Source organism: Hemicordylus capensis, chromosome 5 (genome assembly GCF_027244095.1).
Source record: "Hemicordylus capensis ecotype Gifberg chromosome 5, rHemCap1.1.pri, whole genome shotgun sequence".
Classification (NCBI taxonomy): domain Eukaryota; kingdom Metazoa; phylum Chordata; class Lepidosauria; order Squamata; family Cordylidae; genus Hemicordylus; species Hemicordylus capensis.
In genome coordinates this window covers 202,786,380-202,814,194 of record NC_069661.1, presented here as the reverse complement: position 1 = coordinate 202,814,194, position 27,815 = coordinate 202,786,380, and positions in this window count along the sequence as shown.

Here is a 27,815-nt window from a genome sequence, read left to right as displayed (position 1 = left end):
AGGACATTGTAGAACTGGGAAAGGTGCAGAAGAGGGCAACCAAGATGATCAGGGGCCTGGAGCACCTTCCTTATGAGGCAAGGCTACAGCATCCGAGGCTTTTTCATTAGGAAAAGAGGCAACTATGGGGAGGACTAATAGAGGTGTATAAAATTATGCATGGAGTAGAGGGAGTGAACAGAGAGAAATTTTTCTCCCTCTCTCTCAGCACTAGAACCAGGGGTCATAATCAATCTATGGAATTCTCTGCCATGGGATGTAGTCATGGCCACTAGCTTGGATGGCTTTAAAAAGGGCTTAGACAAATTCATGGAAGACAGGTGTATCAATGACTACTAGTCTGGTGGCTATAGGCCACCTCCAGCCTCAGAGGCTAGATGCCTCTAAATACCAGTTGCAGGGGAGTGACAACAAGAGAAAAGGCATGCTCTTACCTTTTGGCTTCTCAGAGGCACCTGGTGGGAAACAGGATGCGTGGATAGATAGGTCTTGGGCCTGATCCAGCAGGGCTGTTCTTATGAAAAAAAGGTTAGCATGGTTAGCTTTTTAATTACTCAGCTGATGGCCTTTGCAATTTTCTTACACAGCTGGAATAATCCTAATAGACTAATGTGTATCTCACCCGCAAAAACTAATTTGAAGTATTTTCTTTATCCACCTCAGAATGTGATAACTTTAGATCACTGATTTCACATTTCAGTAAGATTTTCTTACTGATAAAGCTCTGGCCATTTGATAAGAGGACCACAAGAGTTGAAATTTAATTTATTTTTGTTGTGTTTCTGAAGCTTGTGGGAGAGGCACTGTGCTTAGGTTATGCACTATCTCTATGGCAGTCTTGCTGGGAAAGCCTGCCAGACAATTGGTAAAATGAGGGTTTCTGAGTCAACTAGCCAACTTTTTTTAAAAAAAGAGGCAGTTCATGGAGATGCCTCCAGCTGGGAAGTAATCAGGCACAACTGAGCCTAATTATTCAGTCTGAACCTTTGCAAGAGGCTGTACAGGCTAAAAGGAGAATGAAGAGATTGATGATGCTAGAAGCTAGACTAGTAAGAGCAACAAAACACACATATGATTTCATGAGAGGGAATGCAAAGATCTTTTTAAAAACTTCATATTAATTTCTACCGAAAAGAGATGTCAAAGTTTTTAGACTCTGGATTTCTTTTCATTCTTTATGTAGCTCTGTTCTATTGTTGGCTGCACAAGATCCATTGCTGGTTGAACATCAGCCACTGAATGACAGTGTTTCTTGCATAGGCTGTCTATCTGCACTGTTCACACTTTTGCTTTCCGCTTCTGGATTTACACTTGGCCCTTAGTGCTGTGCTTATGTAATTTGACCACCATCGTTATCTTTGAAGCAAGGAAGGATCTTTCAATCATACAGCAAAATGTTTGGGAATGTCACCAGCTCAATTGGCAGACCCCAAGGACATTTTTGGCTGAGTCCTTTATGGCTGAAGATAGAAATAGATTCATTAGAGGTGGCCATTTCAGGTCATAGATGATATGGGAAGCCTTTGCTGCTTCTGGTCATCAGAGGTTTCCATGTATCAGGCCATATCCTTTTGGAAGAATAATACAGAAATTAATATACTACTACAACTATGACAACAAATATTTATAAACTGCTTTTCAACAAAAGTTCCCAAAGCAGTTTACACAGATATAAATAAATAAATGATGGCTCCCTGTCCCCAAAGGGCTCACAATCTAAAAATGAAATTAAATAAGATCTTCTGCCTGAAAGCATATCTATACCCTAGACACCATAGAGATTTTAATAATCATTCCTTCTTGCCAGGGAACTATAGATCTGTGAGCAGAGCTATACTTCTCTAACACAGCACTTGAGAACCCTCTTCAAACTACAGTTCCCAGAATTCTTTGGTAGAAGATGTGATCTAGACTGGGAAAAGAATATTCGCTAATGCATTAATTATAATTGAAGAGAATATTTTGGGGAATTATTCTATCCATTCTATTAAATGCATTGGTGAATATTCTTTTCCAAGTCAAAGTTAAACCAATACAAGTTGCCTGTGTATATATGCCCTAAGACTAGAGTTGGAATACAAAAATATGGCACCTGTCCTTAAATTATACACATTTATGTGATGTCTGTTGGAGTTACATTCATGCAACTATATTCAGGATTAGAACAGAATAGTTTTATCCAGTCAACCCCTGCTAACTTGGCAAAGAGGCACCTTTTAATGTGGTGATTCTCTTTATTTAGCAGGGGGAGAGTAACTGGCCCTATCCACCCCCAGCACAGTACTTCCAGTGACTGTTGCAGGTGTCTATCTTATGTTTCTTCTTAGATTGTGAGCCCTTTGGGGACAGGGTTCCATCTTATTTGTTTATTTCTCTGTGTAAACCGCCCTGAGCCATTTTTGGAAGGGCGGTATAGAAATCGAATTAATAATAATAATAATAATAACAACAACAACTACTACTACTACTACCCTTATGCAGGAGATCAGTACATACCCAATTAGATATCATGCATACCACAGGATGAGTGCAGAGTTCTTCTAAATTCCTTTCCCAGTTGCTGAATGGAGCATGAAATCCTTCGTAACAGTTTTAAGGCAACATTATAGTTTTCTATAGTGCACCAAATTTTGATTAATATTTGTAAAAACACACACACAAAAACTGGTTTTTACACTGACCTCCAGACTCCCAACCCATTAGACTGACACCAACATAATGGCTATCCAGCAAAATTAAAACTGATATGTGGATAATGTGCAGAATCTGTTCCGCAATCACATTAACTATACAGCAACAAGCTAACTAGCCAGTAAATCAAAGTATCTGCCTAGACTTCCATGACTTCAGGTTTATTATATTATAAACTTTTACTCCAAGATCCTGTTAAATGAATGGACCTAGAAAGATGCATTGCCTTCTCAGAAATTTTATTGACAAATTTATCCATATAAGGTTTATTTGTCCCATCCAATAGATCAGAGCTCATGAGTTCTAGCAAGCAATGAGACAAGGCAGAGTTGGCAAGGATACAGCACAGTACACTGATCCAGCACCACAGGACACATTGATCCAACAAGAGTCAGAGGTAGATTGAGCTCTTAAATTCCTCGGAGCTCAGTCTACCCCTGCTGGGCTCTGCCTCCCTGCCTGGAAAGCAGCAACCTTGAAGGGGCAGTCCTCTGACTTGGGTATCAGGGAGAAGCCAGCTCCTCTGGGGGCTCAGGTTCTGAAGGTGTCACATTGGTGGGTTTAGGCTTTACAGGTACTGTCTTGAGGGGCTCCATCACCTGTGCTCTCATGCCTAAAGGAGGGGGAAGAGGTTGTATGGTCACACACGCACATAGATACATGTGTAAGCAGTGCACGCTCCATAGGCACACATGTAAGTGGTGCATGCTCCATTGCAGCATGGTGGTGGTTGCCCAAAGGTGAAGAATTTCTGGAAAGTTTCAGAAGACAGGTTGGGGGGAAATGTAAGGGCCTGCAAGACAACAGCAGAGAGAGATTGAGAACAATGAAATATTCTTATTTTAAAATTATCCCATGCAGACTTGTTTAAATCCCTTGTAATTAGAAATAATATGTGAAATGAACTCTAAGGTAGAAGAAAGCTCTGCAGAAATAGAACGTCTCCTTACTGGTCCTCAGCACAGATAATCAACACAGGCAGCGGGGCACACCGAGACCTTTTAAATGCCATCTTCATTCCCTGTTTGTGAGACTCCCTGAGGCAGTTGGCTGATCACTGACTGTGGGCAGAATGCTGAGCTACATAGGTGTGGTGTTTTTGGTTAATCTGTTCCTTGATCCAGGCCAGCTTTTGAATGGTGCTTTCGTTACTTGCATTGTAGTCCTGGAGTAGAGGCGGGGTTAACAAACAGCCAGCAGCAAGAGCACTGAACGCAGACTGTATTTGCCTCTCTGTAAATGATATCTGTCTCATTAAACCATCAATATTCCTATTTCAACTCCACTGTCTTGTCCTTGTATAGCACAACTGTCGCCTCGGTACTGAGTCACTGATGTTGTGAATCTTAAGAAAAATGTGCTGCTGCTTCCAGATTTCTTCAGCACTTTCGCCTCACATAATTCTATTTTTTTAATCAAGTACATTTTCCTGTCAAGTTTTCCATTTTAGGTTGAAAAAGTAAATTGAAACCTGACCCCACCCCCCACCCCGGTCTTGTCAGAAGCATGGATAATGCAGCTACATATAGCTGCTTTTGACAAGCAGTATAGTTTTCAGTCAATAGCTTGACTTGAGAAAGGACAACAATTTGAATCTAATGGGTCCACCACTGCTGACAATCCCAGCTAATTGAAGCATAATGGGTAAGAGGGTCTCCTGCTGTCACTTGCAATATAAGCTAAAGGGGGCAGAAGCCCTGAAATAGAGAGATGATTGGCCTAAATCTGCTCTGAGTGCCCTGTATTCCTTCCTTATAGGAAAAATGTGGCTATAGAAACATTTTAAAGTTCTAAATAAAGCCCTTGTATTTCATTCCTGTGGCTAGATTTATTTAATGTCCATCAGACTCTCTGGGCACATCTGTAACAGTGGCTTCTTCATCGTTTCCACTTCCGACAGCCCAAGTGGGCTTGCAGAGGGATGGCTGGATTATGTGATCCAAATGTTCAGAGCAGTAGACAAGGGCTGTGCTATCAATCTAGCCCAAATAATAACTGTCCCAAGACACATAGCAAGACACAAGTTTGATGTAATGATGTAAACTGGTTGAAAAACAGGTACTGCATTGCCAAGATAAGTGTTGAAAATATGCTGGGCAGCTTCCATGATGAAACACCACTGAAATCAATGAGACAAGCTACTCATGAGACATGCTAGCCATGTGGGATCAATGAGACCAGTTAATCCCATTGATTTAGATGGCTCTTAGTCATTACTGATTTAATCTGGATCCTGCTCACAGTTGTTTTGGTTGGACCATGACCTAAGGGCATAGATCCCTGCTGCCCATTGAGCTGACAGACCAGTAAGGTTTGCTGCTGCTGCACTGGACTAACGTGCCCACTTAATGGGAGACGTATTTATTTATTAATTGAATATATATACTGCCTAATATAGAAATCTCTAGGTGGTGTACAGAATTAAAACATAATATAAAATATAAAACATTTAAAATTCATAAAAAGATAAAAAATAGATAAACACCCATTAAAATTTAAAAATTTTGGTTTGGGGTATCTGCTGACCTTAGCATTTGCTCTGTTTCTGATCTGAGCTGTGGAATAACAGTCCAGCAGAGACCAAGACACAGCAGATCCTAGACGCATTCTCCCACCATGTCGCCTTTGCAGGGCTCCACGGTTTAAAGTACTGAAATGGATGAAACAGAGTGTTGGTGGTATTAAATTCATGCCAAAGCTGACTGATGGCACCATGCATTGTTTCCAAGGGTTATGCCAAGGCAGTAGCAGAAACAGAAAAAAGTCTCTGCAACCATTCATTGCATTTGCAAAGTGTTCTCCCATAAAGCTATATAGCTTTGACAGTCTGCCAAAAAAAAAAAGAGAGAGAGCATCTTCTTCTGCATGATCCCCACCACACATTAAGGTCATCCGAGAGGTCCGTCTTCAGTTACCACCATCACGTCTGGTGGCGACTCAGAGGCGGGCCTTCTCTGTAGCTGCTCCTGGGCTGTGGAATGCACTCCTGGCAGAAATCCGTAATCTGAGTTCATTATTGGTCTTCAGGAGGGCCCTTAAGACCCATCTGTTTGGCCTGGCCTTGCAGGGTTTTAAACTGTTTTTAAACCAGTCCCAGCACCCCCTGGGAATCCGGCCCCCTTGTCGCAAGGCCTCAGAGTTTAGAAGGAGGGAGGATTGGTTCTCACCTGGTTCCTCCTCTGCCTGGCTCAGGGATCACCAGCTAGGGTCTGATCCCTAGCCCTTCCAGAGCTCTCCACTCTCCCAACACACACCTCCTCATCACTGGCAACTCACTCCCTAAATAGCCCTTGGCAGAGGCAGCTGCCGCCCTGCTCACCCTGAGCATGTACAGCTGAGTCTCCCTCCCCCAATCTCCCTTCTCCCTCCTGGCTACTCCCTTCCTCTACTCCCTTCTCAGTGGAAGCCTGGCTGGAGCCACACGTCCTCTCAGCTCCCTGGTTAGCCATTCCCCAGAGCATGCCTGTCCCCAAACATCGTGTCTTGGCATCGTGTCCTCCTTTGCATCTGTGCCCTGGCTGGAGCCAGTAAGACCGGTGGCGCTTCCCGCAGGGTTGCACGACAGGCAAAACTGTAAAGGTTCAGCCAGGTTTTCCAGGGTTTTACAAACTGTTTTCCAGGGTTTTACAAACTGTCTGAGATAGGCTATCCGAGATAGGATGGCATGGAGTGCAGTGATCCATAGAGTGACTGAGAGTTGGACACGACTGAACGGATAGAGAGAGAGACAAACTGTTTTAATTGTTTTAATAATGGTTTTTGTGTTGGTTTTATAGTGTTTGATTTTAATAGTTAATTGATTTTAGTTTGTTTTAATGTAGACCGCCCTGAGCCATTTTTGGAGGGTGGTATAGAAATCAATCAAATCAAATCAATCAATCAATAAAATGAGATGCTGTTTCTCCAGCTTTCTTTGGGTCGTCGTCCCCCCGCTCAGGTGGACATGTAGCAAAGGTTAATCACAGGCTATTTTGGGGGCATTGCAGAATGATTGGCCTACATCTGAGTTGAGTTGAGAAATTTCCTATGTCTCGGGGTGCCCTGTATTTCTCCCTTACAGGAAATATGTGATAGCACAAACCTTTCCAAGTTTAAAATAAAACTCTTCTGTATTGATTCCTGTGGTTAGAATCCTCTGGCTTTGCCCCTTTCTTTCTGTCCTTTTTTGGCTGGGCTCCATCTTTGTACCAGATTTTTTTGGTACATTTCTCAAAAGTTGGCAGACTTGGGACATGACTAGGCCCCGTCTCAGAAATCTCAGGTTTGGGGATGCATCCAAACTCACAACCTTAATTCTAGATGGTGCATGGTCTGCTAACTATTGATTGTCTCCACTTAGGACCATCATAGTCCAAGAACTATTTGTCTCATACCAGCATTAGGAACTCAGGAAGCTGCCATATACTGAGTCATACCATTGATCTATCAAGCTCAGTACTGTCTTCACAGACTGGCAGCGGCTTCTCCAAGGTTGCAGGCAGGAATCTCTCTCAGCCCTATCTTGGAGAAGCCAGGGAGAGAACTTGAAAACTTCTGCTCTTCCCAGAGCAGCTCCATCCCCTAAGGGGAATACCTTACAGTGCTCACACATCATGTCTCCCATTCATATGCAACCAGGGCAGACCCTGCTTAGCTAAGGGGACAAGTCATGCTTGCTACCACAAGAGCAGTTCTCCTCCAGCATTGGTTTGGCTGCTGGTGTTATGGAAAACTGTGTAGGCAATACCTACAAAATTGCCCAGGGCTCATTTCTGCAGGAGATTCTATAGAGTACCAGCTGTCTCAGGAATGTTCCAGGCTGCTTTTTTATTGTTCAATTTCTATACCGCTTTTCATTAAAATAATCCCAAAGTGGTTTATAATATAATTCAAACATTATTTTAATTATCATGCTTTCCTGAACATTCAGCTTTCACTTAAAAAATAAATAAGGGCAGGTGATTAGAATCAGTGTTCCCTATAACAGAGATTCCCTGATGCTGTTGACTATGATGTCCATTGTTCCCAGCCAAAGGCCATTGCAGCTGGGGATGCTGGGAGTTGTGGTCAACAACATCTGAGAATCCCTTTTACAGGGAACTGATTAGGATATATTAATCACATTTTACAAGAAGATTTGGCTCTTTAGTAACTTTGGACACTTTGGTTGTTTGAGACACAAAACAGCACAAACCCAAATACAGGTAGTTAATATGTTTACAATAAAATTATTTAACTACTTATGATTTTTAATAAAATTAAAAATTAACTAAGAAATTATTGGGTGCTTTATTTTTATTGGCCAATATGCTGGAAACTGGTGATAGGATGGCTTTGTACTAAGCAACTTGATACCATATTACCTGCCTTGTATCCCCATAAGCAGAAAGGCTAGTAACATACTGTTTCTTTAATGAAGGGGCCTGAAGCAGTTAGGCCCCCTGAGTTTTCCCTGAGTTTTCCCAGCATTATACAATGCTGTATAAATTGGGAATTATCACTGGAGGAAAAAATGACTCTGTACTTCATTTCAATCACTATGCATAATTTTGTGCTCCACCACCAGGACTGCTTACGAAGTGCTTTTTCATATGTCCCCCAGGGTGGCTCTTTCAAATCCCACCCCCAGACAAGTGGCCAATTCTGGCAAATAAATTGCCCTTGGCTGTTGAACTATCATCTGCCTGCTGCGATAAGTTTGGTACACACTTTGCAGACAAATTGCTCGTACTTGGCTCAGCTTATGGGTTGCTAATTTAAATAGAGTCAGAGACTTGATTCACGCAGCAGGCCTAAATAAACTCTCCATGTGGTCATAAGCCTCCATCTAACAGTAGCACCTATGGCTTTGGCTAAATGCTACATAAACTCTGCCAGAGAGCCTCCCCTCATCCCAGACCTCTCATTGTGCTGCCACTCACACACTCTCTGGCCCTAACTGGATTCATCTCGCTGCGGCTGGACTTCTTTCTTCTTGTGGACTTTTTAATTCTTCTTCTCTGTTCTTGCGAAAATAACCTAGGTACCACTGGGGAGTGTGTTTGGATGGGGCAGGCAAGCAGCAGAGATAACAGGGGACTGGAACGGCGCTCACTGGCTGCATACCGCAACTGTGGTTCTGACCAGCACTATTTTATCATTGCTTCTCTTGTAGTAAACCTGAAGAAATCTTATGCTGATTTAACTAAGACTTCATTCAGAAGCAGCTCCATTTTTCTCCTTCTCCTTTCCCTTCTCTTTTCTTTCTGACTCCATCCACTCTACAGGATCTCCACTGGGACAAACCTCCCAACAACAAAACACAAAAGATTACTAGACAGACTACAACACACAACAGTCTGCCTGACAGGCCCATACCAGCCCTCCATTAGCCCTTTTTTCTCACTCACTTTCCAACAAAGCCTGGATTATGCTTGCAGCAACAAAGAAGAATAAGGAAGTCACTACTACAGAATGTTTCCATCCCACACTCTGCTGCAAGAAGAACCCAAGTGCTGCTGGAGGGAGAGCAAGGGAGAGAGAGTTCCAAAATGGAACGCTGTGGCAGACTATAGCATGTTGGAACCAATGGTGGGTTCTGACCACATGAACATAAGAGATCTTTGCTGGATCATGCCCAGCACCCCGTTTCCCACAGTGGCCCTCCAGATGCCCCAGGAAGCCCATAAGCAGGAGATGAAGGTGTGCACCCTCTCCTGCAACTGGTATTCAAGAACAGGAAACTGCCTTAGTCAGACTATTAGTCTAGCTAGTTCAGTACTGCCTACTCTAGCAGAAGCCAGGATTTCAGACAAATATTTCTCAGCTCTACCTGGAGAGGTTCAGAATTAAACCTAGAACCTTCTACATACTTCCACATGTATCACTAGCTCAGTCAGGAGCCACACGTATAAAAGAAATAGGGTGACCTAGGGTTTCTCAGTCATTGGGTTCTCAATCACATGGAGGAATTCTTCCCACACTCAGCACTTGCCTCTTCAGATAAGTGCTGAATACAGGGACATTTAGGGGGCCAGGGACTACACCAATGGATGGCTAGCCAACATAGCTTCTTACATTCAGTGAATGTTTCATTGGATGAATTCAGAGGTAGCATGAAACCAGAGTTAAGTGTGGCAGAGGTTCGAACTCCAGTACATCCAAATTTATGAAATCATGGTTTCAAGCTGAAAGCGATCTGTGGTTTGCCTCGCCAAACTCCAATTTGAACCTTCAGTTTGCACAAAGTTTTGCTTCTGAGATCACCAGTTTGGCTGCTCAAGTGTTACGTCCGATCCCGGATGCCACCCGAACTGCGGTTTTGTGCCGATTTTCAAATCACAATCACAGAGGCAGTGGCACAGATGTGCCCAGGATTGTAGCCGCTCCATGATTATAGCAATTCTCACTGGCCATCTCTCCAAGTGCCAGCCCAGCCCCTCCTGACACCTATCCAGCTATGGAGTTGCCTGGCAACAGGGACGTTGCCATGTCCCACCCCAGACTTGTCAGCCTCTCAAGCGGCACAGTTACACAGGGCATTCCCTCTTCCCACTCTTTCCCTTGCTCCCCCATCCTGGCAAGCAGGAGGGAAAGGGGATGGGGTGACAGGGTGGGCACTAAGTGCTTTGCTCCCCAAGAAGAAAGCAGCAATGAGGTCTGTTCACAAGCACAAACACTCCAGGTGAGGCAGCAACATAAGCAGGGCACCCCTCCCGGAGTGGAACAAATGGCTGGAGTGTGTGTGTGTGTGCCCGGGTTCAGGTTTAAAAGGCAGCACCGACCAGGGATTCTTAAGCAGCCAAGTTCTATTTTTTCCCCACAGACAGGTTGGGGAAGGGGGCCCTAGCCCCTTCCCCTTTGGGCGATTTGCAGTCCCTAGTTTTCCTCATAAGAAGGGCCAGTCACAAGGGTCAGCTGTGCTCCAATCAAAGGAGAGATTTGACATATGTGATGATGACGGATGCCAACTCGAGGTAGACTGCATTCGTTCAGAAGAGTGGCAGGCCATGGGGAGACTCCCCAACAACTAATGAAAAGGACCATTAGAGGGGAGGGGAAAGAATTGCCAAACAAGATATCTAATAATGTGTGACAACAAAACATCCCCTTCTCCCACGGACCAGTCTCTGATTAGAGTGCCGGACCAGTGGGGCTCTTTATCGAGCCAGGCTGCTGTATGGAGGAAAGCCACAGGGAGTGCAGTGCAAAGGGAGATCTTGGGATTTCAGTTGCATGGTCCTCCCCAGTAGACAGGCCTTCTTATGAGTTGGGGGCCCCACACAAGCGAGGCCCCCTTTGTTGGGATAGTTTGCTGCATGGTCCTCTCCAGTAGACTGGCCCTCTCATGAGTTGGGGGCCCCACACAAGTGGAGCCCCCTTGGTTTGGTTAGTTCGCTGTCTGGTCCTCCCGAGTAGACTGGTCCTCTCATCATTATTACATTTATATCCTGCTCTTCTTCCAAGGCGCCCAGAGCGGTGTACTACATACTTAAGTTTCTCCTCACAACAACCCTGTGAAACAGGTTAGGCTGAGAGAGAAGTGACTGGCCCAGAGTCACCCAGCAAGTATCATGGCTGAATGGGGATTTGAACTCGGGTCTCTCCGGTCCTAGTCCAGCACTTAACCACTACACCACGCTGGCTCTCATATGAGAGGATAAGCCCACTGGCAGCAAACTGCCAGTGAAGCAGGAGTTTGGTTTGGTCTGCATGCACTACCTTTTTTTTTTTTCATATTGAATTTTTATTGATTTTAACAGTCATAATATTCATTCATAACAAACATAATAAACAGAAGTGGACTTCCCGCGCATCTCTCTTCGTGAAACATCAGCTATAAAATTTACCCTTGCTATAATAATAATTCAAAACATAAATTTAAACCCTTACAAACACAATTAGTCTACCCAATCTGCATTTTCTTTTCTTTTCTTTTTCCCCCTTTTCTCTCTAAATTTCAAATCCAGCTGTAAGGTCCATAGTAGAAAAATAGTTTTTTAGATACACCAAAAATGGTTTCCAATCTTCTCTGAAACATTCTAAGACTACCTTGACAAGGAGATCCCTCGCAACAACATGCAAGGTCATGGTGAGACAGATCCCCCAGGATCCTTTGCCCTCCCTCATATACATATCCCCTCCAAGAAAGTTTTCATGTTCCCTTCCTTTTCCTGAGTAACAGGTAAATAATACCCCCCTAGCCTCCCCCCACCCAGAAATTGTGCCTGTGCAGAACTGTTTGGGTGCAGGGCTCCTTGGACGGGTGGGTGCCATTGCTGCCAGAAGAAGCACTGGCATGGCATAGCATTCACAGGGATTTAATTGCCCTTTTCGTGCCGAGGGTGGGTAGAGCACTCCAAAAATGCATGATCACTCTTGGCACACCCCATTTGAGATTGTGGCAAATCGAGGCCACTCCTCTGGCATGCTGACGCTTTGCCCACAGTGTGTCCATGGAGCTTGCTGAGTTCGGCCTCAGCAGCTGAGCAGCAGGGAGAGACTACCCTCTCCAGGAACTGGAGGTTGGCATAAGGCGGTTGGATGAACGTCTGTGGTGCAATTTACAGTTTAGAATTGAAACCGTGGGTTCGCCAACCTCCGGTTTCATGCTACATCTGAATTCAGCCAAAGTGTAACTGGCTGTATTTGTACCCCCATAAAGTGTTTGTACTTGGTGTTTGTACCATTTTAAACATTTCAAATCATTTAAAGCCTATCCCATGATGAAGAAGTCCTCTTAACCTTTCTGTACCTCTTACCTAGCAGGCCACAATAATTATGCCTACTTGTGTTCATTCTCATTTAATTATCCCAACATAGGATTAGTGTATAATCATTAATTACCTATGCAAACAGTAAATGCTTCATAAAGTAATAAGTGGGCCTAAGCCAGCTAACAGTGAAGCACTTTTCTAGGCCCAAGCTTCCCCTCTGAAACAACCACCATTCCTTTTCAGTGATTTAATCACTTCCTTTCCATTTAATTACTTTGAGGATTAACTGCAGGCAAGTATATTCCATTTCCAGGCCGATCTAAAAAGAACAAAGCTGTTGGACAGAGAGGGGACTTCACCACTCTGTCTGTGATTCAACTACATAACTAACTATCCTGTTCCCTTAGCTCCTAAGCTTTCTGTGTCACCTTGCTAGTTTGAGTGTAAGGAAATGTCCCTTCCTGGAGTACTAATGTTTGCCTTTCTAGATGCAAGAAAATAAGAAAGGACAATTAACCCAGCTTTATCCCTCCCCATCAAGTGGTCCTTAGGCTTTTACAAGCACATGCTTCTGTCAAGACAAATCAAATTGCAAAACAGGCATACTTTTGACCATTTGCTCTTGTCTAGCAAAAGCTTGAGAAGCACTTTTACAGCCATCGTACTATAAACCTCATTGATCTTTTTTTAAAAGTTGCATTATTTTGTTTGAAAGCCAGGTTTAAGATTCACTGCATACTCTATATCAAAATGTCACTGGACATGAGAGACAATTTCGACGCCATAATATGGAGAAAGGGCAATTATTTATAGTGTCTTATATGCCTCATTAAAATCCTTACAGCTAAGCTTGGGACTGGACATACATATTTCATTCTTATACACCTTGAATGAAAAAGAAAAATTCCACCCCCTTCCAAACCCTTCAGAGTAGGGACAACAGAATCTGAAGTAGGGCTTTTTCTAAGAAAAGTTTAGAACTATACATAATGGTACATGAGCATAATTTGTGCACTTAGCATAGCAGGGGTCAGTACAGTTTGTCTGTGCATGCATACTTTGTGGGCTAGAGTGGTGTTTCTCAACTGACAGTCCACGGACTGGTGCTGGTCCATGAGGAGTTGGGTGCTGGTCCATTGCCAGTCCTTGAGGAATTAAACCCCGCCCCCTGATCACACAGACACAATTTTGAGCCAGTGGGGGATGCCACCACCGGGAGCTATCCGGAGCTCATTTCTAGGCAGTCAGCCCCTGCTGCTGGGAAGCAAAATGAACATTATCCCAGCAGCAAGGGCTGCCTGCCTAGAAATGAACTCTGGAGAGCTCCTGGCGGTGGCAGCCCCCACCAGGTCAAAGTTGTTGGGGTGGGGGGTTAATTCTGCACTGACCAGCACAGACCAGCACTCCAAGGGCTGCCTGCCTAGAAATGAGCTCCAGATTGGATGGGGGTAGGGGCTAGGGAGCGGGGCTAGACTAGAAGTGGCAAAATAAACTTGTGTCACAGCAGATTTTCCATAGCTCACACACAACTAACACCCTCCTCCCACTCCCGTCTCCCCACCCAGATCTATTCATATTTCATACATGTGCCATTCTGCCACTAGACAGCTAGCATCGTTCATGCGTAGCACGTGCTTTGCAATTATTAGTTTTGTTTCGTTTGTGCCAAGTGTTTTTGTTTTGTCAATATTATAATAAGTTCCGAATGGAATAATCAAACCAGTGTGTTCAAGTTTTTGAATAAAAGATCAAGACCATCGAACCAAGGTTTGTCGACAGAAAATGAAGGTAATGCTTCTCCAAGCACATGTTGTTTGGCTACAGTCTCCAGTGATGACTACATTTCTGCAGGGACGACGACCACCCGCGGAGCCAGTTCTGATTCAGACTCAAAGTCTATAAATGAATCATTCAGACTCACAGTCCACCCTTTTAAAAAAACAAGAGGTATGTTTATTCATAAATACAATGGAGATTACCTTCAGTGTGGATTTATTTGCAGCCCTGGTTTTGAAAAGGTAACAAGACCTCAGAGTGTGATATGTTCTGCTGCATTATTCAATGAAGCTATGAAACCGGCGGAACTTCTTCGTCATTTAGAAACAAAGCACAAACAATTTGTGAACAAACCTAAGAATTTTTTAATAAGAAAAAGTAAAGAGTTATCACTTCAAAAGCAAGTATTAGTTCAATCTTCTACTGTGGATCATTCATTGATGAAAGCTTCTTATTTGGTTGTGTTACATATTGCAAAGTCTAAAAAACCTTCAGCATTGGTGAGACTTTGATAAAGTCGTGTCTGATCAACAGACAGTTGCGCAGTGCAGTCGCGCAGGGCATAATGGGGCTTGCAGGGGCCACGTGGCCCCCACTCCCCCCACCCCCCGCCGGCTCCGTCACAGAGCTGGCGATCGTGTGGGCGGCCAATCCGGTCACCCAGGGCTCCCCGCTCAGCCATTAAAACCGGGTGTCCCTGATTGTGAGACCCAGTCCACTGTTTTATTCATCACCAGCACTTAGTGGTAAAGAAAATATCACCAGATTTGCATGAAGTATTGACACAGTGGGTTAAAATAATTAATTTCATCAAGTGTAATGCTTTGAATTTGAGGTTGTTCACAATTTTGTGTGATGAGATGGGGTCTGAGCATATTCATTTATTATTGCACACAGAAGTATGCTGGCTAGGGATGTGCAAAAAATTTCGGGCACAGATCTATCTGTGCCCGAAATGAGCAATTTTGGGTGATTCGGGGCTGAACCGAATCACCCCCGATGTCCCCCGATATTTTTCGGGGCTGAGCTGAATCACCCGAATTTCGGGGCCGAAAATTCGGGTGATTCGGCTCATGGCCGATTTGGGGGGATTTTTTGAAGTTTTAGTGACTTTGGGGAAGTTTGGGGGCATAGAATGGGATCTGGGCAAAAAGAGTGGGGTGGGGTGGTAGTGCCTAATGGGTGCAGGCTACCACCCCAATTTCAGGGGGATTGGGCAAAGGGGTGATTTTTGAGGAATTTCTGAAGTTTTCATGTCTTTGGGGCAGTTTGGGGCAGAAAGTGGGGCCTGGGACAGAATAGTGGGGTGGGATGGTAGTGCCTAATGGGTGGAGGCTACCACCCCAATTTAAGGGGGATTGGACAAAGGGGTGATTTTTGGGGAATTTTTGAAGTTTTTGTGTCTTTGGGGCAGTTTGGGGGCAGAAAGTGTATCTGTCCCAAAAGGGTGGGGTGGAGTGGTAGTGCCTAATGGGTGGCAGCTAACACCCCAATTTCAGGGGGATTGGGCAGAGGGCTGATTTTTTGGGAATTTTTGAAGTTTTGGTGTCTTTGGGGCAGATTGGGGGCAGAAAGTGGATCTGCCCCAAAAGAGTGGGGTGGGCTGGTAGATAGTGCCTAATGGGTGGAGGCTACCATCCATCCCCAATTTCAGAGTGATTGGCCAGAGGGCTGGATTTTGTTGATTTTCTGAGGTTTTTCTTCATAAAGTGCTTTGTGGCAGATTGATTCATTCAATATTCATAGTAAGTGAGAGTGTGAAAAAAGTGAAAGTGGGGTCATGAGAGTTCTTTAATTGAAAAAAATCTCATTTGCTATCTTTGAATGAGAATTCACACCTCAGAAAATAAGGGAATAACATCCCTTCAGAAAAACTTCTGAGGTGTGAATTCTATGCATGTTACCCCTGCTAAATGGGGAAAGAGGCACCTTTTAGAGTGTGGCTCTATTATATTTAGCAGGGGGACAGCAACTATTCCTATTCATTCCAGCATAGTATCCCTCGTGGGCATCCAGAATGGAGGGTAAGGGTAAGGGCAGTTACTCACCCCTACCCACCCCAATTGAGCCAGCCCCATTGAATAATATCCCAGATAATAGAATATAGGAGTACAGCTTTTGCCACCCTCCCTGGAAAAATGCTCTCAGTGACTGTTGCTAGTGTGTCTCAAAGTTTCTTTTTCTACTAGGATCCATTTTAGGACAGGGAATCATCTCTTCTGTTTAATTCTATCTTATCTTATCTTATCTTATCTTATCTATCATGTTGATATACCACCTGATATGTGTATCTCTAGGCAGTGCTCACAACTTAAAACACAACAAATATAAAACAGAGTAAAAACAATTTCACAGAATAAAAAGTTAAAACAATTTCATGGGGGGTGGAATTAAATGTTTTAAAATTAATGTGAGTTTAAAATCTGAGAAGACAAGTGTGTCTTGAGGGTCTTTTTAAAAGCAATCAGAGATGGATATGCTCTTATTTTGACAGAGAGCATATTCCAAAGTCTACATCACTTGTGTACAACTTTTAAAATATACTACTCTCCAGACAGAACAAAGAGACAGACACTAATTAAAACATGCCACAGCTTTATTAAAAGCACAGCCAAGGCCAGAAGAGCTCATATCAGCTCATCAGAGCTCAACTGTAGCTAGCAGAGATATACAAATTGATTTGAGCTCGAATCAGGGTGATTTGAATTCAAATTGAATCGCCCCCAAAATGGAGGGACAGTACTCCGAGGCAGGCTGATGTACTAACTCTGGGCAGAGGGCTGGTCTACCCACCATCCCCAATTTGTAGACCAACTCGATTCAAGCGATTCGAGGTTGATTCATCAAAACAGCTGGCCAGGCCAGCTGTTTCAAAGAATCGATCTGAGGAATTAGCAATTTGAGCTCAAATTGAATGGCAAAATCTGATTTTGTGCACATCTCTAGTAGCCAGAAAACAGGTCCTGGAAATGTAGAGGGAGGGCTGCTGCTCAAGGCCTGTATGTCCTGAGTGAAGGAAGGAGAAAAAGAAGAAGATATAAGGAATCATTCGGTTTCCATCCCTTTAAAAAGTTGGGTTTCAAGAATTTGGGGGCTTTTATTCTCTGGGTTGGGGAGTGGGGTCACAAAGCAAAGTATGAGTCACTATATATGGTAAAAAGGTGCAATTCAGAGGGCTAACCCCTGCTATTTCAGTCAGAATGGTTTAAGGCCTACCACTATTTTGCTGATAACACCATATTAAAGGAAATTAAATCAAGCAGGAGAACTGTGAGGTTTATTGGAAATTGCTGGGAAGAGAATCTGTAGTTTTGGACATGGTTGTTAAAGCAGTTCTCCTGTTTGATTTAACTTCCTTTATTTTTAATGATCATTGGGGTGTGTGTGTGTGTGTGTGTGTGTGTGTGTTTAAGAAAAAGAATAAAATGAAGTACAGATTTAATGTGAACACAAATTACCACCTTCTTCTTGTATCCTTATTCACTGCTGGAATAATCATGAGGTGGGATCACACTGCCACTGTTGCTGAATCCACTAATTTCATTTAATTGTGTTTTTAGGTGGTGGGGAGTGTGACTTTAGTTGAAGGTGTTACAAAGTTTTTGGTGTTCAGCATCAGAAAGGTTTGAGTTCACATGATTATATTATTTGGTAGGTAATTTATAGAACTTCAGTCAAAACCAAACTTTGTAAACTTTACGGTTTGGATCCTGATCACTCTGTTGGGTTTAGTGGAGTGTTGCCAAGTGTGCAGACTTAAAATATCCCTTAAAAACTGTATTGTCAAAAAAAGAAAAAGAGATCTGTGTTATTAACGTGGGGCTGGTATTATGTGAGTTTGAACATCAGTTATGTGCCAAATAAGCTTTAGAAACTTTGCCTTGATCAGAGATGCATCAGGCAGAAATTCATCAGGGGGCATTTCTAGAAATGTTTAGGGAAGCTGCACTTGTTAAATGTCTGCCTGGATGTGTCCCTCCCCAGCCCAATGTCCAACTGAAAGATACCAGACTGTACAAAGTCTTTACAGCGTATACAGTGCAGAAGTTAAGAATGGCACCTTAACTTGCAATTTCCATTCTTTTAAGAGCACAAGTGAAAATGTAAAGCATCTTAACTATCATCCTAAACTGAAGGCTCTTGAATTACTGAATATATAGTAATAGTAGTAGATTGTTCAGAAGCATCCAGATTTTGCATGTATTCAAATCCCTCGGTCATGATATAATGCATCTAAAGTCAGTGGGGCTATTCTCATGACCAGCAAAAATCAGGCTAGGAGAGCCTAGCCCAATTTTTGCTGGCCATATAAACCACTGGGCTCGCAGGTGAGCCCAGTGGTTTACAAGCGGGTAACCCACTTAATTGCCCCTGCCCTTAGCCAAGGTTAGTGGAGCGAGCACTCCACTAACCCCATCTTTGTACTTGTGTGTTGCTGTGGTGTGGCTCCATGCCATGGCAACTCACGAGTAGGCCCCCGACCAGGAGGCTAAAAAGCAGCCTCCCAGCTCGGAGGTCTCTCCAGTATGCGCTGCACGCTCGCGCAGGGCATGCTGGAGCTTCCAAGGGCCACGTGGCCCCCGATCCTCCCAGCCCCCGCTGGCTCCGTAACAGAGACGACAGTTGTGTGGGCAGCTGGTTCAGCTGCCCAGAGCAGACTGCCTGCTTATGTGCGGGGAGAGCAGGCTAAGCCTGCTCTCCCTGCTAACCCACTCCAGGCTCTTCGCACTGATCATGAGAAGAGCCTCAGTGTGTTTAACAAACAAACACACCCTACAACCATCTGTAGTGATGGGAAGGATTTGAGGGAGGACTCGGCCTCACTTAGAATAACTGCTGGGAAGGTGGGCCTTTGCTAATAAGGGGGAAAGCCTGGGGAAATCAAACCAAAAGAACCAGGTGGGAACTACTTACACAGACACCAGCAGAAGAAGAGAAAGCTTTATTCTGTGTGTGTTTTCTGTCCCAAGAGTGCCCTGAGGAAGCAGATGGCTGAGAATCTGCTGGGGAAATGGGGAGGAGACACACCTGGAGGCTGGAGACACATCTGGGAGACTGGAAGATTCCTGCCTGCGAGTAACAAGATAGGGACCAGTTCAGTTAGATGTGTGAGGAAAGTTATTTTCCTTTACTGTATTGCTTCAGTCTGAGTTGCCTGGTTAATGAAACCTCTCTTCCTCTCTCTCCTACAAACTGCTTTATGAATTGTTCTTATTGCATACTCTTGGTTTTTTTAAAAAATAATAATCTAATAATGAACCTTTGTTGGTGAAGTATGCTACTCTTCATTTTGGGTCTGCCTTAGACACAAATCTCTGGAGGCCTAGGAATGCTCATCCTCTTCTAGGGAGGGTTTTTCCACTTTGCCACCCAGAACTTTTATATGGAGAGTGAGTTTTCCCACATCAGAACAAAGTGGATGGTGGCAGCCTTCTGTGAATCCCTTACAGTCACGTATTCACCCTAGTGAACTCCCTCTTCCGCTCTGGTAGGAGCTATGACAGCATCCCTTATTTTAAAATGATTCTTTTTAGGCTCTGCATATTAATGCATAAGACAAAAATATTTTACATAATGAAAAGCATCCAAAAGTAGCCTAAAAGGGTATACTTAGGGTTTAATTTAATGACCTGTATAAGTGGCAAAAATGAGGCAGACTAGCCATGGATTCTGTTGTATAAAAGTCTGGTGAATCCTATGCTGTGCTAGAGAGAGCTTGATGAACCTGGAGTTCTTTTCCACCCTATAATTTTGGCACTATATGAGTCAACCTTGCCTAGCACTTAGAAGCAAAAAAAAAAAAAGCGGGGTGGAAAAACAAATCTTAACTAACTCTTGCAAAACTCGGGGGTTTATATTACAAGGGAAGAAAGTTCAAAACACAATTTTACTTTGTTTGCAACATTTCAAATACCAGGGATATTTATCTTACTTAACCGTAACATTAAGAGAAGAGGAACAAAGTAATAGTCCTCTGCTTAATATTCTTTGACACGTGGGTCTCAGTTCTCTGTATGAAACTGACTTAAGGGATCTAATATCTTCTTGAAAAGTGTCAGCATCTGCATCTAGAATACCAGTGCTATGCCAAGCTTCGTAAAGCAATTGTACAACAATTAGAGAGAGAGACTGCATGGCAGGGGAGGACAGAGAAGAGCTTCTCTGGACCCTCTCCTCCACTTGTTGGGTGCAGAACGTCAGCTTTACATTGATATCTTCTGTATACTGACTGGAAGAAGGGTCTTCTAAACTCAGTAAGATTTACAGGTACTTCTAAGTAAACACAGAGCAATGAGGCTGAAAAGCTCTTTCCAGGTTGATGTGAGTTTTTCCACAGCTATTGTGTGCATCTATTACTAAATTGTTTTACATTACCCAGATGATCTTCATCCCACTGATGCTAATGTCTCTGTCTCTCTTTAGTCACAATCTCCCAGTCAGCACTCAGCTTGCTAAATTGATTGGCAAGATATGGCAGCTCTTCCCCTAGCAAGTACATCCACTATAATTAAGGATGCTGTGTGAAACATGGTGATGCAAGTATCAGAACTACCTTTTGCTAGTGTTCATGACATCAGTTTTGACAAGGGACACACTACTCAGTATCCATGCCCATACAGTTATGAAAATGTTAGTGTTAATTTTTAATATTTAAAATAACAATACTTATTTTTTAAAGAGGCTGAGTGTCTTCTGCTCTAGCACTGTATTACTGTATTGTAAACGTTTGTTTCCACTATGATAATTTAGAACAAATCCTGATTAGTGCCAGGAAGGTGACCCCTTATTCTCCAGTTCATCCTTGTGGCTGACAGTAAATAGTGCTCACACTATGTGTTTGGGGGAGCGTGTTACTTTGGAGGAGGCCCTTCCAACTGATGTGGTCCTTGGCAGAGGGCAATATGGTGGAGGGGTGACATGCCACAAGAGGAGAAGGCATGTTGGCTATATGCTAACCAGTTGCATTGTCCACCATGCTGACCAGTTCAAGAGCCTGCATACAGTGATGGGATCATGAGACAAAGTAGGGATTCTGTCAGTATACCACACACCCTGCTGGCTAACAGTCTCCCTGCCTGAGCTGCTTGAGGTGGTGTTGGATGTAGCGTTGAGGACCCCACGACTGTTAGTCTTGGGGGACTTTAATATCCATGCTGAAGCCATCTTGTCTGGTGCAGCTTGGGACTTCATGTCCTCCATGACGACCATGGGCTTGTCTCAACTGATTTCTAGTCCCACATATGTGGCAGGCCCATACACTTGACTTGGTCTTTGGGTCAATGGTGGACAGTGGTGCTCCTTGGATAGTCCAGGAGGCTTTAATACCATTTCATTCATTGGATCACTATCTGGTGAAGACTGGACTGAGGGTGGACCCAATACACCACTGTAGGGGTGGGGGACCAGTTAGGATGGTCCACCCTTGGAGACTTATGAATCCTAATGGATTCCTGACACCTCTGAGGGAGTTTCCTGCTAAGAGAGTGGCTGATCCAGTTGATGCCCTGGCCTCCCTCTGGTATGAGGAGATGGGTTGGGCAACTGACACAGTCGCACCTAGGCATCCTCTCCTGACCTGCCGAGCCCAAGTGACTCCCTGGTATACGAGTTGTACAACGAGTGAGTTGTAGACAATGAAGCAGGCTGGTAGATGGCTTGAGCATCATTGGCAGAAAACTCAGAATGAATGTGAATGAACACAAGCTAGAGCCCATATTAGGGCCTACTCTTTGGCGGTGATGGCAGCAAAGAAATCCTACTTTTCCGCCACCATCACGTCTGCTCAATGTCATCCAGTGGAGCTTTTTCAAGTGGTTTTTGGCCTCCTATGTGACCAATTTGCACTACATTTTTGCAGATAAAATTGCTCTCATCCGTTCTGACTTTGACGCTACGATTTTTGCGGTACCAGAACTGGATGTTGCCAATGCACCGTCTGGTCTTGTTATACTGGATGGTTTTTAGACTGTGTTGCCTGAGGAGGTGGACAGGCTGCTTGGAAAGCTGAGGCCTACCATGTGCATGTTTGACCCTTACCCTTCATGGTTATTGAAGGCTTCTAGGGAGGGATTGCGTCCATGGGTGGTGGGGGTGGTGAATGCCTCTCAGCTTCAGGCTGCCCTGGATGAATCTGATTACTTAGATCCTTTACATTCTGGCTTCTGACCTGGATATGGGATGGAAACTGCATTGGTCAACCTGGTGGATTACCTATTCCAGGGGATAGACAGAGGGAGTGTGACTCTGTTGATCCTCCTGCGCCTCTCAGCGGCTTTCGATACCATCAATCATGGTATCCTTCTGGGACATCTCTCTGGGTTGGGACTTGGGGGTACATCTTATATGGTGGCTCCACTCCTACCTTGAGGGTCGTACTCAGAAGGTGGTGCTGGGGGATGCCTGCTCCACCCCTTGGCCTTTGGCCTATGGGGTGCCACAGGGATCTATTCTGTCCCCCATGCTGTTTAACATTTACATGAAACCCCTGGGATAGGTCATCTGTGGATGTGGGCTGAGGTGCCATGAATATGCTGATGACACCCAGCTCTACCTGTCTTTTAAGACAGCAGACACCAGGGAAGCATTGGATGCTCTGAACTGGGGTTTGGAGGTTGTTCTGGACTAGATGGGGGCAAACAAGCTGAAATTTAATGTAGTTAAGACAGAAGTGCTCTGGGTTGGTAAAACCGATCATCTGAGTAGTGAAGTAAATGTCTTGGATCACACTTCTTTGAAAGACAAAGTCTGCAGCTTGGAGGCTTGGAGACCCGACACTGTCCTTGGAGGCTCGGGTGGTGGCAGTGTGCAGAAGTGCCTTTTACCAGTTATGGCTGGTATCCCAGCTGCCACCCTACTTGGAGAAATTGGACCTGACCTCAGTCACTCATGCTTTGGTAATATCCAGATCGGGCTACTGCAATATGTGGGGCTCTACGTGAGGCTGCCCTTGAAGACTGTTCGGAAGCTTCAGCTGGTACAGAATGCTGCTGCAGGATGCTCGTGGGTGCAAGTCGCTTCACAGGTATCACACCCATCCTGCCAGGATGTCCTGTCAGATTCTGGGCTAGACTCAAGGTGCTGGTCTTGAACTTTAAACCTCTACATGGCTTGGAGCCAGGGTATCTATAGGACTGCATTCGCCCATATGAAGCTTCCAGGGCCCTCCGCTCGTCATCTCAGGCCCTGCTCATGGCTCTGCCACTGACAGAGATCCAGTTGGCGGGAACTAGAGACAGGGCCTTTTCAGTTGTGGCCCCTTGGCTCTGGAACACCCTCTCTGTAGAGCTTTGCCATGCTCTGTCCCTCAGTGATTTTAAAAAAACCCCAACTAAAACACATCTTTTTAAAGAGGCTTTTTAACGTTCCAGCTGTTGCTTATATCTGGTAGGTTCTTTAGTTTTTACAATTCTTAGTTTTTAGGTTTTTTACAATAACCTTTAATTCCAAATTTTAAAATGCGTAATTCTGATTGTGGTTTTAGGTTGGATTTTTAACTTCTTTAGCTTAATTTGGTTAATTTTATTAGTCTGATTTTACATTGTAACTATTTTATAAATATTGTGAACCATCCCAAGCAGTAGTGTACTGGGTATAAATATAAATAAGGGTGGGGTATACATATTTTAAATAATAATAACAACATATCCATAAGAGAAAGCAAGTTTTTAAAATATAATCTGGAAATGTCCTTACATGAATATAAATTCCTTTAAAGATCAATGGAAATATTTCTAAATGTTTAGGAGCAAGGTGCTAATAACAGATTAGAGGATTTATTCCAGGGAAATATTCTTAAACAGAGTTAAGGATATTAAAATAGGATCATGAATCAAAATGTACACATAGCTTATATACACCAATGCCATCAATTCTATACCCCTTTTCATAGAGCACAGCTACCATCTGACTTGTAATCTGCATCGTTGAACATGCAATTAAATGCTGTAATATAAACATTCATACATCAATGTGTTAATTCATCCGGTTTGCCAATTAATGCTTTCAGCTTGACTGATATTAATGCCAAGCACTGGATTTCTGTTCACAATCCTAAAAGTAGGATTGCAGATTGGTAATATTTGCTGTAAAATTTTAATGCCATACAGCAGGGAATGTATCCATGTCATCAAGGCAGTTGATGCATCAATTTCATCAAGGCAGTTTTAACAGCATCTTAGTACTGGGGGATTGAACAGACCACAGTATGAGACTGGTCGTCGCATTTACCTTTCTGAAATATGGGGGGAAATATATCTGTCAAATGACATATTAGATATTAACTGATGCTTTCATAACAGTAGGCAATGCAAAAGCTTCATTGATTTGGAGGAATTAAGTGTGCTACATGGTTAAGAGACAGCCAGCGTATATACCCGTATATACCTGTACATCAGGAACACTGGAAAAATGCCTTTGACTTGTTATCTAGTCTCATAAAACATTTCAGAGAGTAAACAGTCCAAAGATATTTTCCAATGTCAACCTCTCTATTATAAAGTATTTTAAGGTGCTTATCTCTATGGTATCTAAGCAACAAGCTTAACAAGCTCAAATGAAAAATTAGGCATTTAAAGAATGCAGAACTGTGTGGAAAAACAATATGTCATCACTAGAAATATATCTGCAGTCAAAGCCATGATCTCTTAACAAATGTCCAGTAAATGCTCTTTCTGACAATGGCTTCTAATTCAGAGTAAAATTGATGCTTTAGTAGTCTAGGGTTCTGATTTGTACTTATTAAGCGGTTATTTACAGATAATGAAGAAATTGTGGGCAATGGTATAGCCCAAGCCTCTGTTAAAGACTGGTTTTCACAGCTGCTCTGGCTGTCACTTTTTTTCAGTCAGAGATGCAGCTAGGTTTAGGTAATTTTGGACCCTTGACCTAATGAGCTTACAGGGGCCCACTGCAAAATAAGCATCCTTTCTGTATATATACATTTTACTACAAACCTACAGGTCTAGGCTAGAGTGCACGGGGGGGATCCCCCAAAGGATCTATACACAGCCCCCAAAAGATCCATACATCTTCTTGATCATTCACCACAAACCCACAGATCTGGGCCGAGTGCATTTGCCAAAAGATTTTTTTTTTTTAAAGACTAGGCAAGCCCCAGTGGATTCACATAGCTTCTTGATCATTCACAAACTAACTGAGACAAAACACGTGTCCCCTTACTCCACAGTTCAAACACAAAACGAACTTGGATACATAGTGCATTTGTAAAGGAAAAAAATTTAAAACCACAACACATCACCTTGTTTCACAGTTCACATGCAGTCCTTTTGGATCACAAACCAACTTGAGCACAGTGAACTTGTTTTTTCACAGGATTGACCAATTTTCTTGAAATAAAAATACAGAGTCCTGCCATCTTAAATTGGGCATATACAAATGTGTGCCCCGATTTCAAAATTCTATGTTTCTGGGCCATTCTGGAAATGTAAAAGGTTGGGCAAAAAGGGGTCATGTTGCACAATTAATTTTAATGAAGGCAAAAGGCAGATTCCTTCACATGGGGGTGGAATGATGGTCGGAATGGAGCGGGGGGGCAGTTCAGCTCCAGAGGTTTTTCTAATTTTCTGCTATGAAACAAGCAACATAGGACTTTTTATTTTTAAATTTCAGAAAATCATTAAAAATCAACTGATTCACCAGTCCACCTCAGTATCAATGTGCAGAGTCCTGCCGAACTGTCCTACAACTGAGCCCAATTTCAGAACTCTAGACAAAGCCATTCCAGAAATATAAAAAGTGGTGGGAAAGGGCAGGTGATGTTTACCCTTTTTTATGAAGGCAATGGACAGATTCCTCCACATGGGGATGGAATGATGGTCTAAGAGTGAAGCGAGGCTTTAGTTCCAGAAGTTTTTGTAATTTTCTGCCATGAAACAAACCACTTATAGGACTTTTTGTAAGTTTTTTAAACTCAAAAAATCATTAAACATCAAGAAATTGACTGATCTGCCTCAAAATCAATACACAGAGTCCTGATAATGTGTTCTAAATCTGTGACAAATTTCAGAGCTCCAGGCCAAGCCATTCCAGAAATATAAAAGCAAAGCTATTTTCCCCTGGGGGAAATCATGGAGCCATCCAGGAAAGTGGGCACATGGACCTGGGCCCCCATATCCATGCCTAACAGTGCCCCTGTTTTCTGTATTACAATTAACATGCAAATAACACCAGCATGTACTAAATATGCTGTACCAAGGATTTTCACTGTCAGATTAAAAAAACAGTCAGGCTTTGCCCTTCAGAAACAAAAAGTTTTGCCATTAATAGTTTGTTTTAAGATACTGGCCTGATATTTGCTTCTAGAAAGCGCCATTGCTGCCAAAAATTGGAGAGTGAACTGCAGCACTCAAGCCCAGCAAGATGAGGTGATCTGCAAAACCAAAAAGAACCAATCTGGTGTTCTATAGCAGCTATAGTATAGCTGCTGACTTTGGCCAGGCTCCTCACTTTAAGCCATTTTTGTTCAGTGCAGGCTGGGCTGGTACAGACTTCCTAAAAGCCCTGCTTCAATCTGGCTAATTTCCAGTTTCTTTTATTGTTATTATTAGTGGCTCACATACTGTGGCTTCACTAGTGATGTGCGGTTCGGTCCGGATCCGGATCGGTTCGTCCTGAACCGGTCCGGATCCGGCGGTTCGATCCCGGACCGAATCGGGCCCTTCTGGGACCGATCCGGACCGAATCCGAGTCGGTTCGGCTCCGAACCGGCTCGGGTTTCCCGAACCGGTTCGGGAGTTCAATTGAGTCTCTGGAGTGTCCCTTTAAAGTTTGAAGTGTGTCCTCCATTTTGTGGCTCATTCCTGGAACTTTTGCTCCTAGCATCCATTTTGTGATGCTATTTTCAGGCATTGTATTGGCTGCGCTATTGATCCTTTGATTGGCCAGAATGAGTCCTTTGGTCTGGTAGGCTGCTTGGCTGTTGCACTGTTGAGAGCTGGCACCCTGTTGGCCGTGGGGGAGTGCAAAGGTGGGGGCTCCCAAAGGAGGGAATTTCAAACCTATATAAACCCAAGCCTCTTCTCTGGAAACTTCTCTTGGCTGCAGTTGTGGGATCATCTCTGAGACCTTGCTTGCTCTTTTGCTGCTGGTGTCTGCTGTGAGTCCCTGCTGACTGTGTGTCACATTAGTGTGTGTCTGTCTCTCTGCTCTCTGTGTGTGTTGTTGTGTGCCACCTTGTCCATCTGCCCTCTGTCTGTCTCTGTCCAAACCTCTTTAATACTTTCCCCTCAACTTTTTCCAACTTTTCCTGTTGTGTGTTTTCTGTTCTCTTCACCCTTTCTCTCTCAACCCTTCTTCCAAAGTTTTGGCTTTCCCTCCTTCCCCCCCCCCACCCCCCTCTTCTGCATTGCTTTCCTGTTTTTGTGCCTTGCCTGACTTTTGTTCCACTTTTTGAGTTGCATTCAATTATTGCTTCTGTGTAAATTTATATATTTGCTGATTTTGGTTTTTAATTAATAGCTATTGTTATTGCTGGCTGCCTGTCTGAGTTGTGTTTCTGAGGATTTAGTTTATATTATTGCTGCAATTTGATTCCTTGTGTTCTGATTTTGATTGTTAATTTGTTCCCCTCTGGCCCTGCTCCTAGCTTCCCCCCTCCCTCCCTCCCTCCCACCCAGATAAGATTGTTTCCCTCCTGTGCTGCTGCCTGTTGAGCCT